Raw genomic sequence first — 13,657 nt, 5'->3', positions numbered from 1 at the left:
TAAAACAGATTCTTTGTAGATATAGCTTATTCTAAAATTCGTATGGAAAGGAACTAGAAAGCCAAAACAACTTTGAGAAGGAACAGAGTTGGAGGACTTTTACTACCTGACTTTAAGACACACTGTAAAGCTATAGTTGTTAAGATAGTGTGATATTGGTGAAAGGATAGACATATAGACAAATCAAATACATACACAATATAAAATCTAGAAAATAGACCCTCATAAATGGGGTCAACTGACTTTTGACAAAAGTGAAATGGAAATTTTTAACAAATAGTGCTGGAAAATCCAAATGCAAAAAGGTGAACATTTACCTACACTTAATGTTGCATACAAAAACAAACTCCAATTGGATGGTAGACCTAAGTGTAAAGCATAAAACCATAAAGCTCTTAGAAGAAAACATAGGAGAAAATTTTTTCCTATTGGCTTAGACAAATACTTCTTAGCTCTGACACCACTGGCATGATCCATAGAGAAAAAAGTTGATATATTAAACCTATTCAAAAGCAAAAACTTTTGTTCTGCAAAGAACCCTGTTAAGAGAATAGAAAGCCAGCCCCATATTAGGGCACATTACACGTAAGAAAAAAGCATTTGTATCTAAAATATATAAAGAACTCTCAAAACTCAACAGCATTTAACCAAAGAGTTTTTAAAAATGGACAAAAGATTTGAACAGATTTTTCACCATAGAGGATATAAGGATGGCAAATAAGCAACTGAAAAGATGTTCAACATCATTAGTAATAATTAAAACCACAATGAAATTTTATTATATACCCACTAGACTGGCTAAATTAAAAAATAATGACAACACCAAGTGCTGATGAGCATGCAGAATAACTAGAACTCTCGTTCATTTCTGGTAGGGCTGCAGAATGGTACTGCCACTTTAGAAATAGCTTGGCAGTTTCTTAAACAAGGTAAACATACATTTATCATATGACTTAGCAATTTCACTTCTAAGGATTTATCCCAGAGAAATGAAAACTTATGTTTACACAAAGATTTGTGTACATATGGGTATGTGTTTAGTATAACTCATAAGTATAAAAAATGGAAACCACTCAAATGTCTGTCTGTAGGTGAATGGATACTGACACATCCACACAGTGGCGTACTACTCAGCAAGAGGAATGAACTATTAATGCACACAACAACATGGATGCATTTCGATAACGTTATTTTAAGTGAAAGAACCCTTTCTCAAAAGGCTACATAATATTCCATTTGTATGACAAACTGGAAAAGGAAAAAATACCAGAACAGAGACCAGATCAGTGCTTGCCAGGAGTTAGGGGTGGGTGTTTGAATACAAAGGATCAAGGGAATTCTTTCCCTAGTTGGAATTATCCTATGTTCTGTATGTGGTGGTGGTTACAATAATGCATGTGTGTTTAAAATCCCATAGAGCAGTACCTGGGAAAAAAAATTTACTTTTTGTGATTCAAAGAAACCTCTGCCTTGCTGGGTTGTCACTGGCATTCAATAAAGTTGAATCCATCTGATTCCTAAAGGATTCTCATCAAATAGTAGCTGCTGTTACTAGTGGGAGTGTAGAATAGGGGTTTAGCATGGGCTCTTAAGTTAACTAGCCTGTGTTGAGATCTTGCTCTGCCACCTACTGGCTTGTGACCTCTCTGTGCCTCAGTGTTCCCTCTAAAATGGGGTAGTGATTGTACCTATCCTAAAGGGTTATTAAGCAGAAAATAAGATAATATAGGCAAATACGTAATGAATTTACACGTTTATTATTAACATCATTTATTGGTTTTTCTCTATTGATTTCTGTAAGAGACAACCTGGGGAAGTGTAGCGGGACTCCCTGAACTTATTGTGGGTTGGCATCCCAAAGGCCTCTGCTGGCATTTGTCTTTGCTGATCAAGATGGCAAGTAGGACAGCATTCAGAAAGCAGGAACTATGCAGCTGTTTGGGTGTCCTAATGATTACTGGTAGGACGACCTGGCATAGGGAGAAGGACCTGGCATAGGGAGAAGGCCCTGGCAGAGAGAGGCCTTCCTTTGTATAATTAGTTTGTCAAGTTGGTGGGCATCTTAGGTGCTTGTAAATGGACTGCCTGAGCATGTTTTCCAGCAGCAGGAAATTGTGGACTTCCTCTTTCCCCAGCCTGAGGGAGGCCCCTCTTTTGAGATTGGTGGTATAGAGTTACTGTGGGCTGATTGGCTGGCTGCAATATTAGGCTCTGGTTGAGGACCTCTTGAAATTCTATCCCAGGGCTTTGAGAGAGTGGTCTTGTTAGTGCCTCTAACCTTTCCTTAGGAGTGACTTTGTTGGGCTTGCTACTGCTTGGATATATCAAAATTCAGTGATGTGGGTAGGAAAGGGTAGGGATGAATGTGGAGTTTTTGAAATCTAATTTTAATTTTAAAATTAACAAAGATTTAGATATAAAAATCTAAATTTATATATAATGTGTATATATGTATATATATATATATAATTTGAGAATTGAGCATTTAATAAAAGTGACCAAGTTCTAGGAGTTCTAAAATTATGTTATTACAGGGAGATTTTGTGGTTTTGCATTTTTTTTAAATCTCAGAAATAGAGTTTAAAGATTACTATAATTCTGTCATTCATGTTGTAACCAAGAATTCTGTGAAATACATGAAATATGAAATGCAGTGCATGAGCTACAGCAAGCCTTAAAAGTCATTAGTTATTTACAGGTATGTGTATGTATACCTGGCCTCATTCTATAAAGGATTTGTGGGGAATTCCCTGGTGGTCCAGTGGTTAGAACTCCACACTTCCACTGTATGGGTTTGATCCCTGGTCAGGGAACAAAGATCCTGCAAGCTGTGCATGTGGCGTGGCCAAAAACAATAATAACAACAACAACAACAAAGAAAAAGGATTTGTGGTGGCTTATGACAAACATTGAGAAAAGTAGTAAGATATAAATAAGAAATACAAAATCAAGATAAGACAAATATAAATTAGAATAGAAATTCAAGATTGGGGCAAGCAGAGAAATTGAAGAGAAATATGCAAAAAGTAAGGGCTTGCTTAATTGAATGATTGAACTAAACATTTGGCTCTGAGCTTCCTTGGCAATGTGAGGAAGGGTATAAGCTAACTCTTATTATTAAAAAGAAAAGCACATACCAGCTCCTTAGAGAAAGCAAAGCTTTTGTTAGCTCTTATATCCAAAAGAAATGTCTCATGTAGGAGGTTGTTACATATGAACATCATTTTTTTTTAATTTTTGAATTTTATTTATTTTTTTATACAGCAGGTTCTTGTTAGTCATCAATTTTATACACATCAGTGTATACATGTCAATCCCAATCACCCAATTCATCACACCACCCCCCCATCCCCCCGCTGCTTTCCCCCCTTGGTGTCCATACGTTTGTTCTCTACTTCTGTGTCTCAATTTCTGCCCTGCAAACCGGTTCATCTGTACCATTTTTCTAGGTTCCACATATATGCGTTAATATACGATATTTCTTTTTCTCTTTCTGACTTACTCCACTCTGTATGACAGTCTCTAGATCCATCCACGTCTCAACAAATGACCCAATTTCGTTCCTTTTTATGTCTGAGTAATATTCCATTGTATATATGTACCACATCTTCTTTATCCATTCATCTGCCGATGAGCATTTAGGTTGCTTCCATGACCTGGCTATTGTAAATAGTGTGGAAATGAACATTGGGGTGCATGTGTCTTTTTCAATTATGGTTTTCTCTAGGTATATTCCCAGTAGTGGGATTGCTGGATCATATGGTAATTCTATTTTTAGTTTTTAAGGAAGCTCCATACTGTTCTCCATAGTGGCTGTATCAATTTACATTCCCACCAACAGTGCAAGAGGGTTCCCTTTTCTCCACACCCTCTCCAGCATTTGTTGTTTGTAGATTTTCTGATGATGCCCATTCTAACTGGTGTGAGATGATACCTCATTGTAGTTTTGATTTGCATTTCTCTAATAAGTAGTGATGTTGAGCAGCTTTTCATGTGCTTCTTGGCCATCTGTATATCTTCTTTGGAGAAATGTCTACTTAGGTCTTCTGCCCATTTTTGGATTGGGTTGTTTGTTTTCTTAATATTGAGCTGCATGAGCTGTTTATATATTTTGAAAATTAATCCTTTGTCCGTTGATTCGTTTGCAAATATTTTCTCCCATCCTGAGGGTTGTCTTTTCGTCTTGTTTATGGTTTCAGTTGCTGTGCAAAAGCTTTGAAGTTTCATTAGGTCCCATTTGTTTATTTTTGTTTTTATTTCCATTACTCTAGGAGGTGGATCAAAAAAGATCTTGCTGAGATTTATTTCAAAGAGTGTTCTTCCTATGTTTTCCTCTAAGAGTTTTATAGTGTCCGGTCTTACATATAGGTCTTGAATCCGTTTTGAGTTTATTTTTGTGTATGGTGTTAGGGAGTGTTCTAATTTCATTCTTTTACATGTAGCTGTCCAGTTTTCCCAGCACCACTTATTGAAGAGACTGTCTTTTCTCCATTGTATATCCTTGCCTCCTTTGTCATAGATTAGTTGACCATAGATGCGTGGGTTTATCTCTGGGCTTTCTATCTTGTTCCATTAATCTATATTTCTGTTTTTGTGCCAGTACCATATTGTCTTGATCACTGTAGCTTTGTAGTATAGTCTGAAGTCAGGGAGTCTGATTCCTCCAGCTCCGTTTTTTTCCCTCAAGACTGCTTTGGCTATTCGGGATCTTTTGTGTCTCCACACAAATTTTAAGATTTTTTGTTCTAGTTCCGTAAAAAATGCCATTGGTAATTTGATAGGGATTGCATTGAATCTGTAGATTGCTTTGGGTAGTATAGTCATTTTCACAATATTGATTCTTCCAATCCAAGAACATGGTATATCTCTCCATCTGTTGGTATCATCTTTAATTTCTTTCATCAGTCTTACAGTTTTCTGCATACAGGTCTTTTGTCACCCTAGGTAGGTTTATTCCTAGGTATTTTATTCTTTTTGTTGCAGTGGTAAATGGGAGTGTTTCCTTAATTTCTCTTTCAGATTTTTTATCATTAGTGTATAGGAATTCAAGAGATTTCTGTGCATTAATTTTGTATCCTGCAACTTTACCAAATTCATTGATTAGTTCTAGTAGTTTTCTGGTAGCATCTTTAGGATTCTCTATGTATAGTATCATGTCATCTGCAAACAGTGACAGTTTTACTTCTTCTTTTCCAATTTGTATTCCTTTTATTTCTTTTTCTTCTCTGATTGCCGTGGCTAGGACTTCCAAAACTATGTTGAATAATAGTGATGAGAGTGGACATCCTTGTCTTGTTCCTGATCTTAGAGGAAATGCTTTCAGTTTTTCACCATTGAGAATGATGTTTGCTGTGGGTTTGTTGTATATGGCCTTTATTATGTTGAGGTAAGTTCCCTGTATGCCCACTTTCTGGAGAGTTTTTTTATCATAAATCGGTGTTGAATTTTGTCAAAAGCTTTTTCTGCATCTATTGAGATGATCATACGGTTTTTCTTCTTCAATTTGTTAACATGGTGTATCCCATTGATTGATTTGTGTATATTGAAGAATCCTTGCATCCCTGGGATAAATCCCACTTGATCATGGTGTATGATCCTTTTAATGTGTTGTTAGGTTCTGTTTGCTAGTATTTTGTTGAGGATTTTTTGCATCTATATTCATCAGTGATATTGGTCTGTAATTTTCTTTTTTTGTAGTGTCTTTCTCCGGTTTTGGTATCAAGGCTGCTGGTGGCCTCATAGAATGAGTTTGGGAGCGTTCCTTCCTCTACAATTTTTTGGAAGAGTTTGAGAAGGATGGGTATTAGCTCTTCTCTAAATGTTTGATAGAATTCACCTGTGAAGCCATCTGCTCCTGGACTTTTGTTTGTTGGAAGATGTTTAATCACAGGTTCAATTTCATTACTTGTGATTGGTCTGTTCATATTTTCTGTTTCTTCCTGGTTCAGTGTTGAAAGGTTATACCTTTCTAAGAATTTGTCCATTTCTTCCAGGTTGTCCATTTTATTGGCATAGAGTTGCTTGTAGTAGTCTCTTAGGATGTTTTGTATTTCTGCAGTGTCTGTTGTAACTTCTCCTTTTTCATTTCTAATTTTACTGATTTGAGTCCTCTCCCTCTTTTTTTTGATGAGTCTGGCTAATGGCTTATCAATTTTGTTTATCTTCTCAAAGAACCAGCTTTTAGTTTTATTGATTTTTGCTATTGTTTTCTTTGTTTCTATTTCATTTATTTCTGCTCTGATCTTTATGATTTCTTTCCTTTTGCTAACTTTGGGTTTTGTTTGTTCTTCTTTCTCTAGTTCCTTTAGGTGTAAGGTTAGATTGTTTACTTGAGATTTTTCTTGTTTCTTTAGGTAGGCTTGTACAGCTATAAACTTCCCTCTTAGAACTGCTTTTGCTGCATCCCATAGGTTTTGGATCGTCGTGTGTTCATTGTCATTTGTCTGTAGGTATTTTTTGATTTCCTCTTTGATTTCTTCAGTGATCTCTTGGTTATTTAGTAACATATTGTTTAGCCTCCCTGTGTTTGTGTTTTTTACGTTTTTTTCCCTGTAATTGATTTCTAATCTCATAGCGTTGTGGTCAGAAAAGATGCTTGATATGATTTCAATTTTCTTAAATTTACTGAGGCTTGATTTGTGACCCAAGATGTGATCTATCCTGGAGAATGTTCCGTGCACACTTTAGAAGAAAGTGTAATCTGCTGTTTTCAGATGGAATGTCCTATAAATATCAATTAAATCTATCTGGTCTATTGTGTCATTTAAAGCTTCTGTTTCCTTATTTATTTTCATTTTGGATGATCTGTCCATTGGTGTAAGTGAGGTGTTAAAGTCCCCCACTATTATTGTGTTACTGTCGATTTCCTCTTTTATAGCTGTTAAGCAGTTGCCTTATGTATTGAGGTGCTCCTATGTTGGGTGCATATATATTTATAATTGTTATATCTTCTTCTTGGACTGATCCCTTGATCATTATGTAGTGTCCTTCCTTGTCTCTTGTAACATTCTTTATTTTAAAGTCTATTTTATCTGATTTGAGTATAGCTACTCCAGCTTTCTTTTGATTTCCATTTGCATGGAATATCTTTTTCCATCCCCTCACTTTCAGTCTGTATGTGTCCCTAGGTCTGAAGTGGGTCTCTTGTAGACAGCATATATATGGGTCTTGTTTTTGTATCCATTCAGCAAGCCTGTGTCTTTTGGTTGGAGCATTTAATCCTTTCATGTTTAAGGTAATTATCGATATGTATGTTCCTATGACCATTTTCTTAATTGTGTTGGGTTTGTTTTTGTAGGTCCTTTTCTTCTCTTGTGTTTCCCACTTAGAGAAGTTCCTTTAGCATTTGTTGTAGAGCTGGTTCAGTGGTGCTGAATTCTCTTAGCTTTTGCTTGTCTGTAAAGCTGTTGATTTCTCCATCAAATCTGAATGAGATCCTTGCCGGGTAGAGTAATCTTGGTTGTAGGTTCTTCCCTTTCATCACTTTTAGTATATCATGCCACTCCCTTCTGGCTGGTAGAGTTTCTGCTGAGAAATCAGCTGTTAACCTTATGGGAGTTCCCTTGTATGTTATTTGTCGTTTTTCCCTTGCTGCTTTCAATAATTTTTCTTGGTCTTTAATTTTTGCCAATTTGATTACTATGTGTCTTGGCATGTTTCTCCTTGGGTTTATCCTGTATGGGACTCTCTGCGCTTCCTGGACTTGGGTGGCTACTTCCTTTCCCATGTTAGGGAAGTTTTCGATTATAATCTCTTCAAATATTTTCTCTGGTCCTTTCTCTCTCTCTTCTCCTTCTGAGACCCCTATAATGCAAATGTTGTTGCATTTAATGTTGTCCCGAGGTCTCTTAGGCTGTCTTCATTTCTTTTCATTCTTTTTTCTTTAGTCTGTTCTGCAGCAGTGAATTCCACCATTCTGTCTTCCAGGTCGGTTATCCGTTCTTCTGCCTCAGTTATTCTGCTATTGATTCCTTCTAGTGTAGTTTTCATTTCAGTTATTGTATTGTTCATCTCTGTTTGTTTGTTCTTTAATTCTTCTAGGTCTTTGTTAAACATTTCTTGCATCTTCTCGATCTTTGCCTCCATTCTTATTCTGAGGTCCTGGATCATCTTCACTATCATTATTCTGAAATCTTTTTCTGGAAGGTTGCCTATCTCCACTTCATTTAGTTGTTTTTTGGGGGTTTTATCTTGTTCCTTCATCTGGTATGTAGCCCTTTGCCTTTTCATCTTGTCTATCTCTCTGTGAATGTGGTTTTTGTTCCACAGGCTGCAGGATTGTAGTTCTTCTTGATTCTGCTGTCTGCCCTCTGGTGGTTGAGGCTATCTAAGAGGCTTGATGGGAGGCTCTGGTGGTGGGTAGAGCTGACTGTTGCTATGGTGGTCAGAGCTCAGTAAAACTTTAATCCACTTGACTGTTGATGGGTGGGGCTGGGTTCCCTCCCTGTTGGTTGTTTTGCCTGAGGCAACCCAACACTGGAGCCTACCTGGGCTCTTTGGTGGGGCTAATGACAGATTCTGGGAGGGCTCACGCCAAGGAGTACTTCCCAGAACTTCTGCTGCCAATGTCCTTGTCCCCACGGTGAAACAGAGCCACCCCCCGCCTCTGCCAGAGACCTTCCAACACTAACAGGTAGGTCTGGTTCAGTCTCCCCCGGGGTCACTGCTCCTTCCCCTGGGTCCCGATGCACGCACTATTTTGTGTGCGCCCTCCAAGAGTGGGGTCTCTGTTTCCCCCAGTCCTGTCGAAGTCCTGCAATCAATTCCCACTAGGCTTCAAAGTCTGATTCTCTATGAATTCCTCCTCCCGTTGCCGGACCCCCAGGTTGGGGAGCCTGACGTGGGGCTCAGAACCTTCACTCCAGTGGGCGGACTTCTGTGGTATAAGTGTTCGCCAGTCTGTGAGTCACCCACCCACCAGTTATGGGATTTGATTTTACTCTGATTGTGCCCCTCCTACCATCTCATTTTGGCTTCTCCTTTGTCTTTCAATGAGAGGGTGTTAGAACACATCCCTGGACCCAGGACAGTACGAAGTGTATTATGGTTAGACCCGAGGACTCAGCAGGCCCGTAACTTTGGTCTGTTTTCTCCTGTCTACCTTCCTATGTCTCCAGCTGTCAAGATTTGACAGTCGAACCAGCAGATGTGATGTGTTCAAAGCATTTGCTTCTGATGTCAGATAAGCTCCTTTCCCACATCTAATATCTCTGTAAAAGCAGAATTGTCGTGTTATTATGTGTATTGTAATAATGCTGCTTAGACTTTTTAGGTTAGAAAACTGGTGGCTTACCAAAGACCTCCAATATAGAAAATGTCAGTCTCTAGCACTGTCCCATGTGACTTGAGGGGCAAACCTAGATAATACCAGATGGTCACACGCTATCTATTTCATTCCTGCCACAGGATTAGCTGTGTAAGTCGGGAAGTCTGTAGGTTTACAGGTGGGTAGTAAATGCCCTGTTACCTGCTAAAGATGAGTATCCGTGATTTGCTCTAAGGCAGGGTTTCTCAACCAAGACATTGACTTTTGGGGCCAGATAAACCTTTGCTGTGATGTGTGAGTCCTGTGCATCGTAGAGTGTTTAGCAAGGTCCCGACCTCTACTCACTAGGTGCCCGTAACATTCCCTCTCCTCCCAGTTGTGACAACCAAAATCACCTTCAGACTTTCCCAGATGTCCCCTGGGGGGCACAATTGCACTCAGTGAGAAGCAGTGGACTCAAGGCTACCAATATCTTTGAGGTAGACTTGACGTCCTGTTGTAAAAGACATACTCATTCTCCTGTTTTTATTTTGGAAATTAGATGCCACTGTTCATGAACCTTATTCCGATGTCTGTAATTAAGTTGAGTCAGACTACCCACTCACAGGTGGGACACTGAGACAGAGGGAAACAGCTTGTCCAAGTCACATGGCCACATCCCTTGCCTCCTAAGAAAACGTGTCACAAGGGAAAGCAAGCTGGCTCTTGTAATATTGACAAGTGTTTTTTTTTTAAACAAATGTGCCAGTTTTAGAGTTGTTCTTTGCCCTCTAACCTTTTGGAGGGCTTACATAGCCTTCAAGCTTCTAAAGAAACGAACTGGGGCACTCTTTCCCAAGCAGGAAGCAGTTTCACTGGCAGTGTGTGAGAGGCCTTGGGGACTTGGAGGATGAACACTTGTCGAAACGGGGTTTATCCCGATATGCTAGAGTAAGGCTCAGTGCACCACACCGGTGTTATCAGGTGGTGTTGGTCAAATAAGTAGTACTACAGAGAGAATCTTACTTTAGTCAATTTAAAGTTTTGAGATCTCACTATGTTTTTTAAAACAGGTATTAAATACATGCATTTGGTAAAACAGTACAAAAGGCTGTTTGGTACATAGCAGCCAAAGAAAAACAATGTGGCTATTCCGTGCTGAGCTATGCTGTGAGCATTATCAAATAGATACTGGATTCTGAGGCCTTTGTTCAGGAGCAAAAAAGAATATAAAATATCTCATTACCACAACTAAGGAGCTGGCCCGTGGCAACTAAGACCCGGCACAATTAACTGACTAACTAACTGACTATTTTTTAAAATCTCATTAATAGGTATTTAATATGATTTTTAAAAATTTATTTATTTATTTTATTTATTTATTTTTGGCTGCGTTGGGTCTTCCTTGCTGCGTGCGTGCTTTCTCCAGTTGCGGTGAGTGGGGGCTACTCTTCGTTGCGGTGCGTGGGCTTCTCATTGTGGTGGCTTCTCTTGTTGCGGAGCACAGGCTCTAGGCGCGCGGGCTTCAGTAGTTGGGGCACAAGGACTCAGTAGTTGTGGCTTTTGGGCTGTAGAGTGCAGGCTCAGTAGTTGTGGCGCACGGGCTTCATTGCTCCGCGGCGTGTGGGAACTTCCCGGACCAGGGCTTGAACCCTTGTCCCCTGCATTAGCAGGCGGATTCTTAACCACTGCGCCACCAGGGAAGCCCAGGCTTCAACCTTTTTATAAATGTGTTCCTTCCACCTTCATGGAGCAGGCGTAGGGGACAGGGAGGAGTGAGAACCCGATTGACAGGGGTCCGGTCGCAACCCCGGAAGGGGACGGGGGGAGGATCTAAGAGGTGGCACCGGGCCGCAGTCGACCCCCAGTGATAGCTAACAGGTGCACTGCTGCCCCTTCCTGCCCCAGGACCTGAGCTCAGGTCCCGGGGTGGCTGGAGAATCGCACTGTTTTTGGTGAGCTGCTCTTACTTACTGTGTGGAGCTGCTCCCGCTGCCCCGGCGCCCACACCCCTGCAGGGCCCTGTGCCCGTCCTCCCTGCCCCCTGCCCAGGGCTCAGAGAACAGCAGTCTCTGTGGGGCAACCTGCCTCCCAGTCCTTCAGTGACCTCGGAGGAGGGGGAACGGGCTGGGCTGCCGGGGAGCCTGGGCATGCAGCACCTGAGCTCAGCCCTGGGGGCTCACGTGAGGGCAGGGGCTGGGGGGTGCGGGCGGTGAGTGGAGGGGCCTCCAGCCGGCGTCAGCCTGGGCCCTGGACCTCACCCTCTCAGTCCTGACCTGCCGCTCGGGAACCCTGTGGCCCACCAGCCCGAGGCCTGTGGCGCCCGCCACGGACTGCCTGGCACACCGCTGGGGTGCCAACGCCACACCTGGATTTTGCACGGGGACCATCTGGGGGCTCAGTGCACGGGAAGACGAGCAGCCCCCAGGCCCCGACACGCCCCTTCCATATCCATCGAGAGGTGCCTGATGGAAGGCCGGCTGTGCTCCTTTTCAAGCCCCAGGGAATTCACACGGACAGCCCTCCCAGCCACGGGGTGCCTGCCCACCGGCTCTGGGCCTGCGACCAGCCCAGAACACAGAAGGCACAGAAGTGGGTGCAGGGAGCTGAGCCGGGTCTGTAGAAGGGCAGACATCACAGCCTGGTCCACAGCCGACTGGCCCAGGGCGGGTGAGAATGGGCGGGCAGGCTGAGGGGAAGACAGAGCGTGGCACGGCCTGCCCGCCTGGGCCATGGGGAGAAGGTTGGGGCGCCGCCCGCGCCCTCGCTCCGCTGCCTGGTGTCCTTTGTGGGGGCGAAGGGCCGGAGGCAGGGCTCCCGAGGAGCTCAAAGGCCAGGGAAGGACACACGGGACGGTCCAGACCCACCCTAGCGCTCCAGTGAGGCAGCACCCTCTCTGAATTCCTACTGCCACCAAACCACATCCCTAAGGCCTTTGGGAAGAATTGCTAGGACCCAGGAAGGCGGCCCCTTGCTGTGGTCCAGACTTCAGCAGCTGCCGATGAGCGGAGGGAGCCAGCCAGCCGGCCGTGAGCAGGAGGACAGGACACGGGGACAGGGACAGCCACAGCTGAACTTCCCGCAGCTGTGCCCACTGCCAGAGCCAGCTCCAGCCAATCACAGCCCCCGAGATGCCAAGCAGTGACGGGCAAGATGCTGGCAGGAAACTGACACCCCCTCACTGGAGAGCCTGCCCAGCTGGGGGGCAGGGCACCATTCCCGTCTTAACTCACCCCACAGCTCAGCCGTCTCCCAGTGACGCAGACGCGTCACCACGACCCCAGGGCTGATCCCCAACCAAGGTCAGAACTCACCCCAGTGTGACGGCCCCCATGCCACTCCTGTGGTGGAAGGGACAGCAGGCAGAGACCAGGAGTAGAGTCTTTTTATTAATGGCTGCGTTTTCAAAGAACCGTTTTGTTACCAGGAAAGCTCCCCAGGAAGGGATTGCATTAGTGCAACAAGGGGGAGCCTTGACGCCAGGCTCTCCAGACAGTTCCAGGTGGAGCCTTTTGGCCTAGGCCGGCCGCCGGGGACTCAGGGACTGGGAGGACACGCGGCCCCTCCCGCACCGCGACGGGGCGCTAAGGCACCCGGCCCGCCTGGGTGGGCAAAACCCCGTGCCGTCAGCAGGCAGGCGGCTTGCAGCCCTCAACCTGCAGCCCTTTGCTCAGGAGGAAGGCATCCTGCGTGGGGTCACAAGCCAGGAAGAGCTTCACCACGCCCTTGGCATCCTCGGAGCCCCCTGGCCTCAGAATGCAGCTTCTGTAGTCCATGGCAACCTGCCAAGAGTGGGCGGGGCTGCAGGAGAGTGGAGCGCCGCCTTCACTGAGGGTGTGGGTGTGGCCACCTCTGCTGTGACTCAACAAAGGGCAGGGGAGCAGGGGGTCCAGGGCAGGGCCCTCAGAGCCTGGGAGGCCCAGGCGGGCGGCACAAGCATCTAGGCCCAGGCCAAGGACCTCTGTGTTGGTCTGCATGGCAGGCCAGCCTCTCACCTTGCCACTCAGGACGCCCTCCTGCTTGAAGCATGTGTGGAACGTGACCGTGGAGTACACCTCGCTGCACAGGTAGCCATAGGACTGGGCATCGTGGCTTCCTGCCAGATGGCCGAAGGTCGCAGGCAGGTGGGTCCTTGGGACACACGCGGAGAGGCTCCTGCCCGGCCCCCTGGCTGCTCCGTGCCCCTTCCCCAGAGCGGGGGCCTCAAAGCAGCCCCGTCTGAGTCCCCTGCCACTAGAGGGAGTATTGGCCCAACACTTCTAGAAAACGGGGACCTTGCGGGCAACTCAGTGGAGGGACACAAATCAATCTTTGCCGACTTTCTGCTGAAGCTCATGAGGGTTCACCCCTAACCCTCTTACAAGGACAGCTGCCTGAGGCTCCAAGGGATGAGTAAGGGCTCGCCCTCCAGCA

General features: G+C 44.2%; 1 long non-coding RNA gene across 1 annotated transcript in view; it reads left to right on the top strand.

Moving 5' to 3' along the window:
* Nucleotides 1-13,657, top strand: part of LOC309623564 — a 45,036-nt gene that overhangs the window by 24,044 nt on the left and 7,335 nt on the right. The gene's annotated exons all lie outside the window — the stretch shown is intronic.

Source organism: Balaenoptera borealis, assembly GCF_965194805.1.
Source record: "Balaenoptera borealis genome assembly, chromosome: 2".
NCBI classification, from domain to species: Eukaryota; Metazoa; Chordata; class Mammalia; order Artiodactyla; family Balaenopteridae; genus Balaenoptera; species Balaenoptera borealis.
Note: the sequence above shows the minus strand (reverse complement) of the source record. Positions and strands in the feature narration are given on the sequence as shown.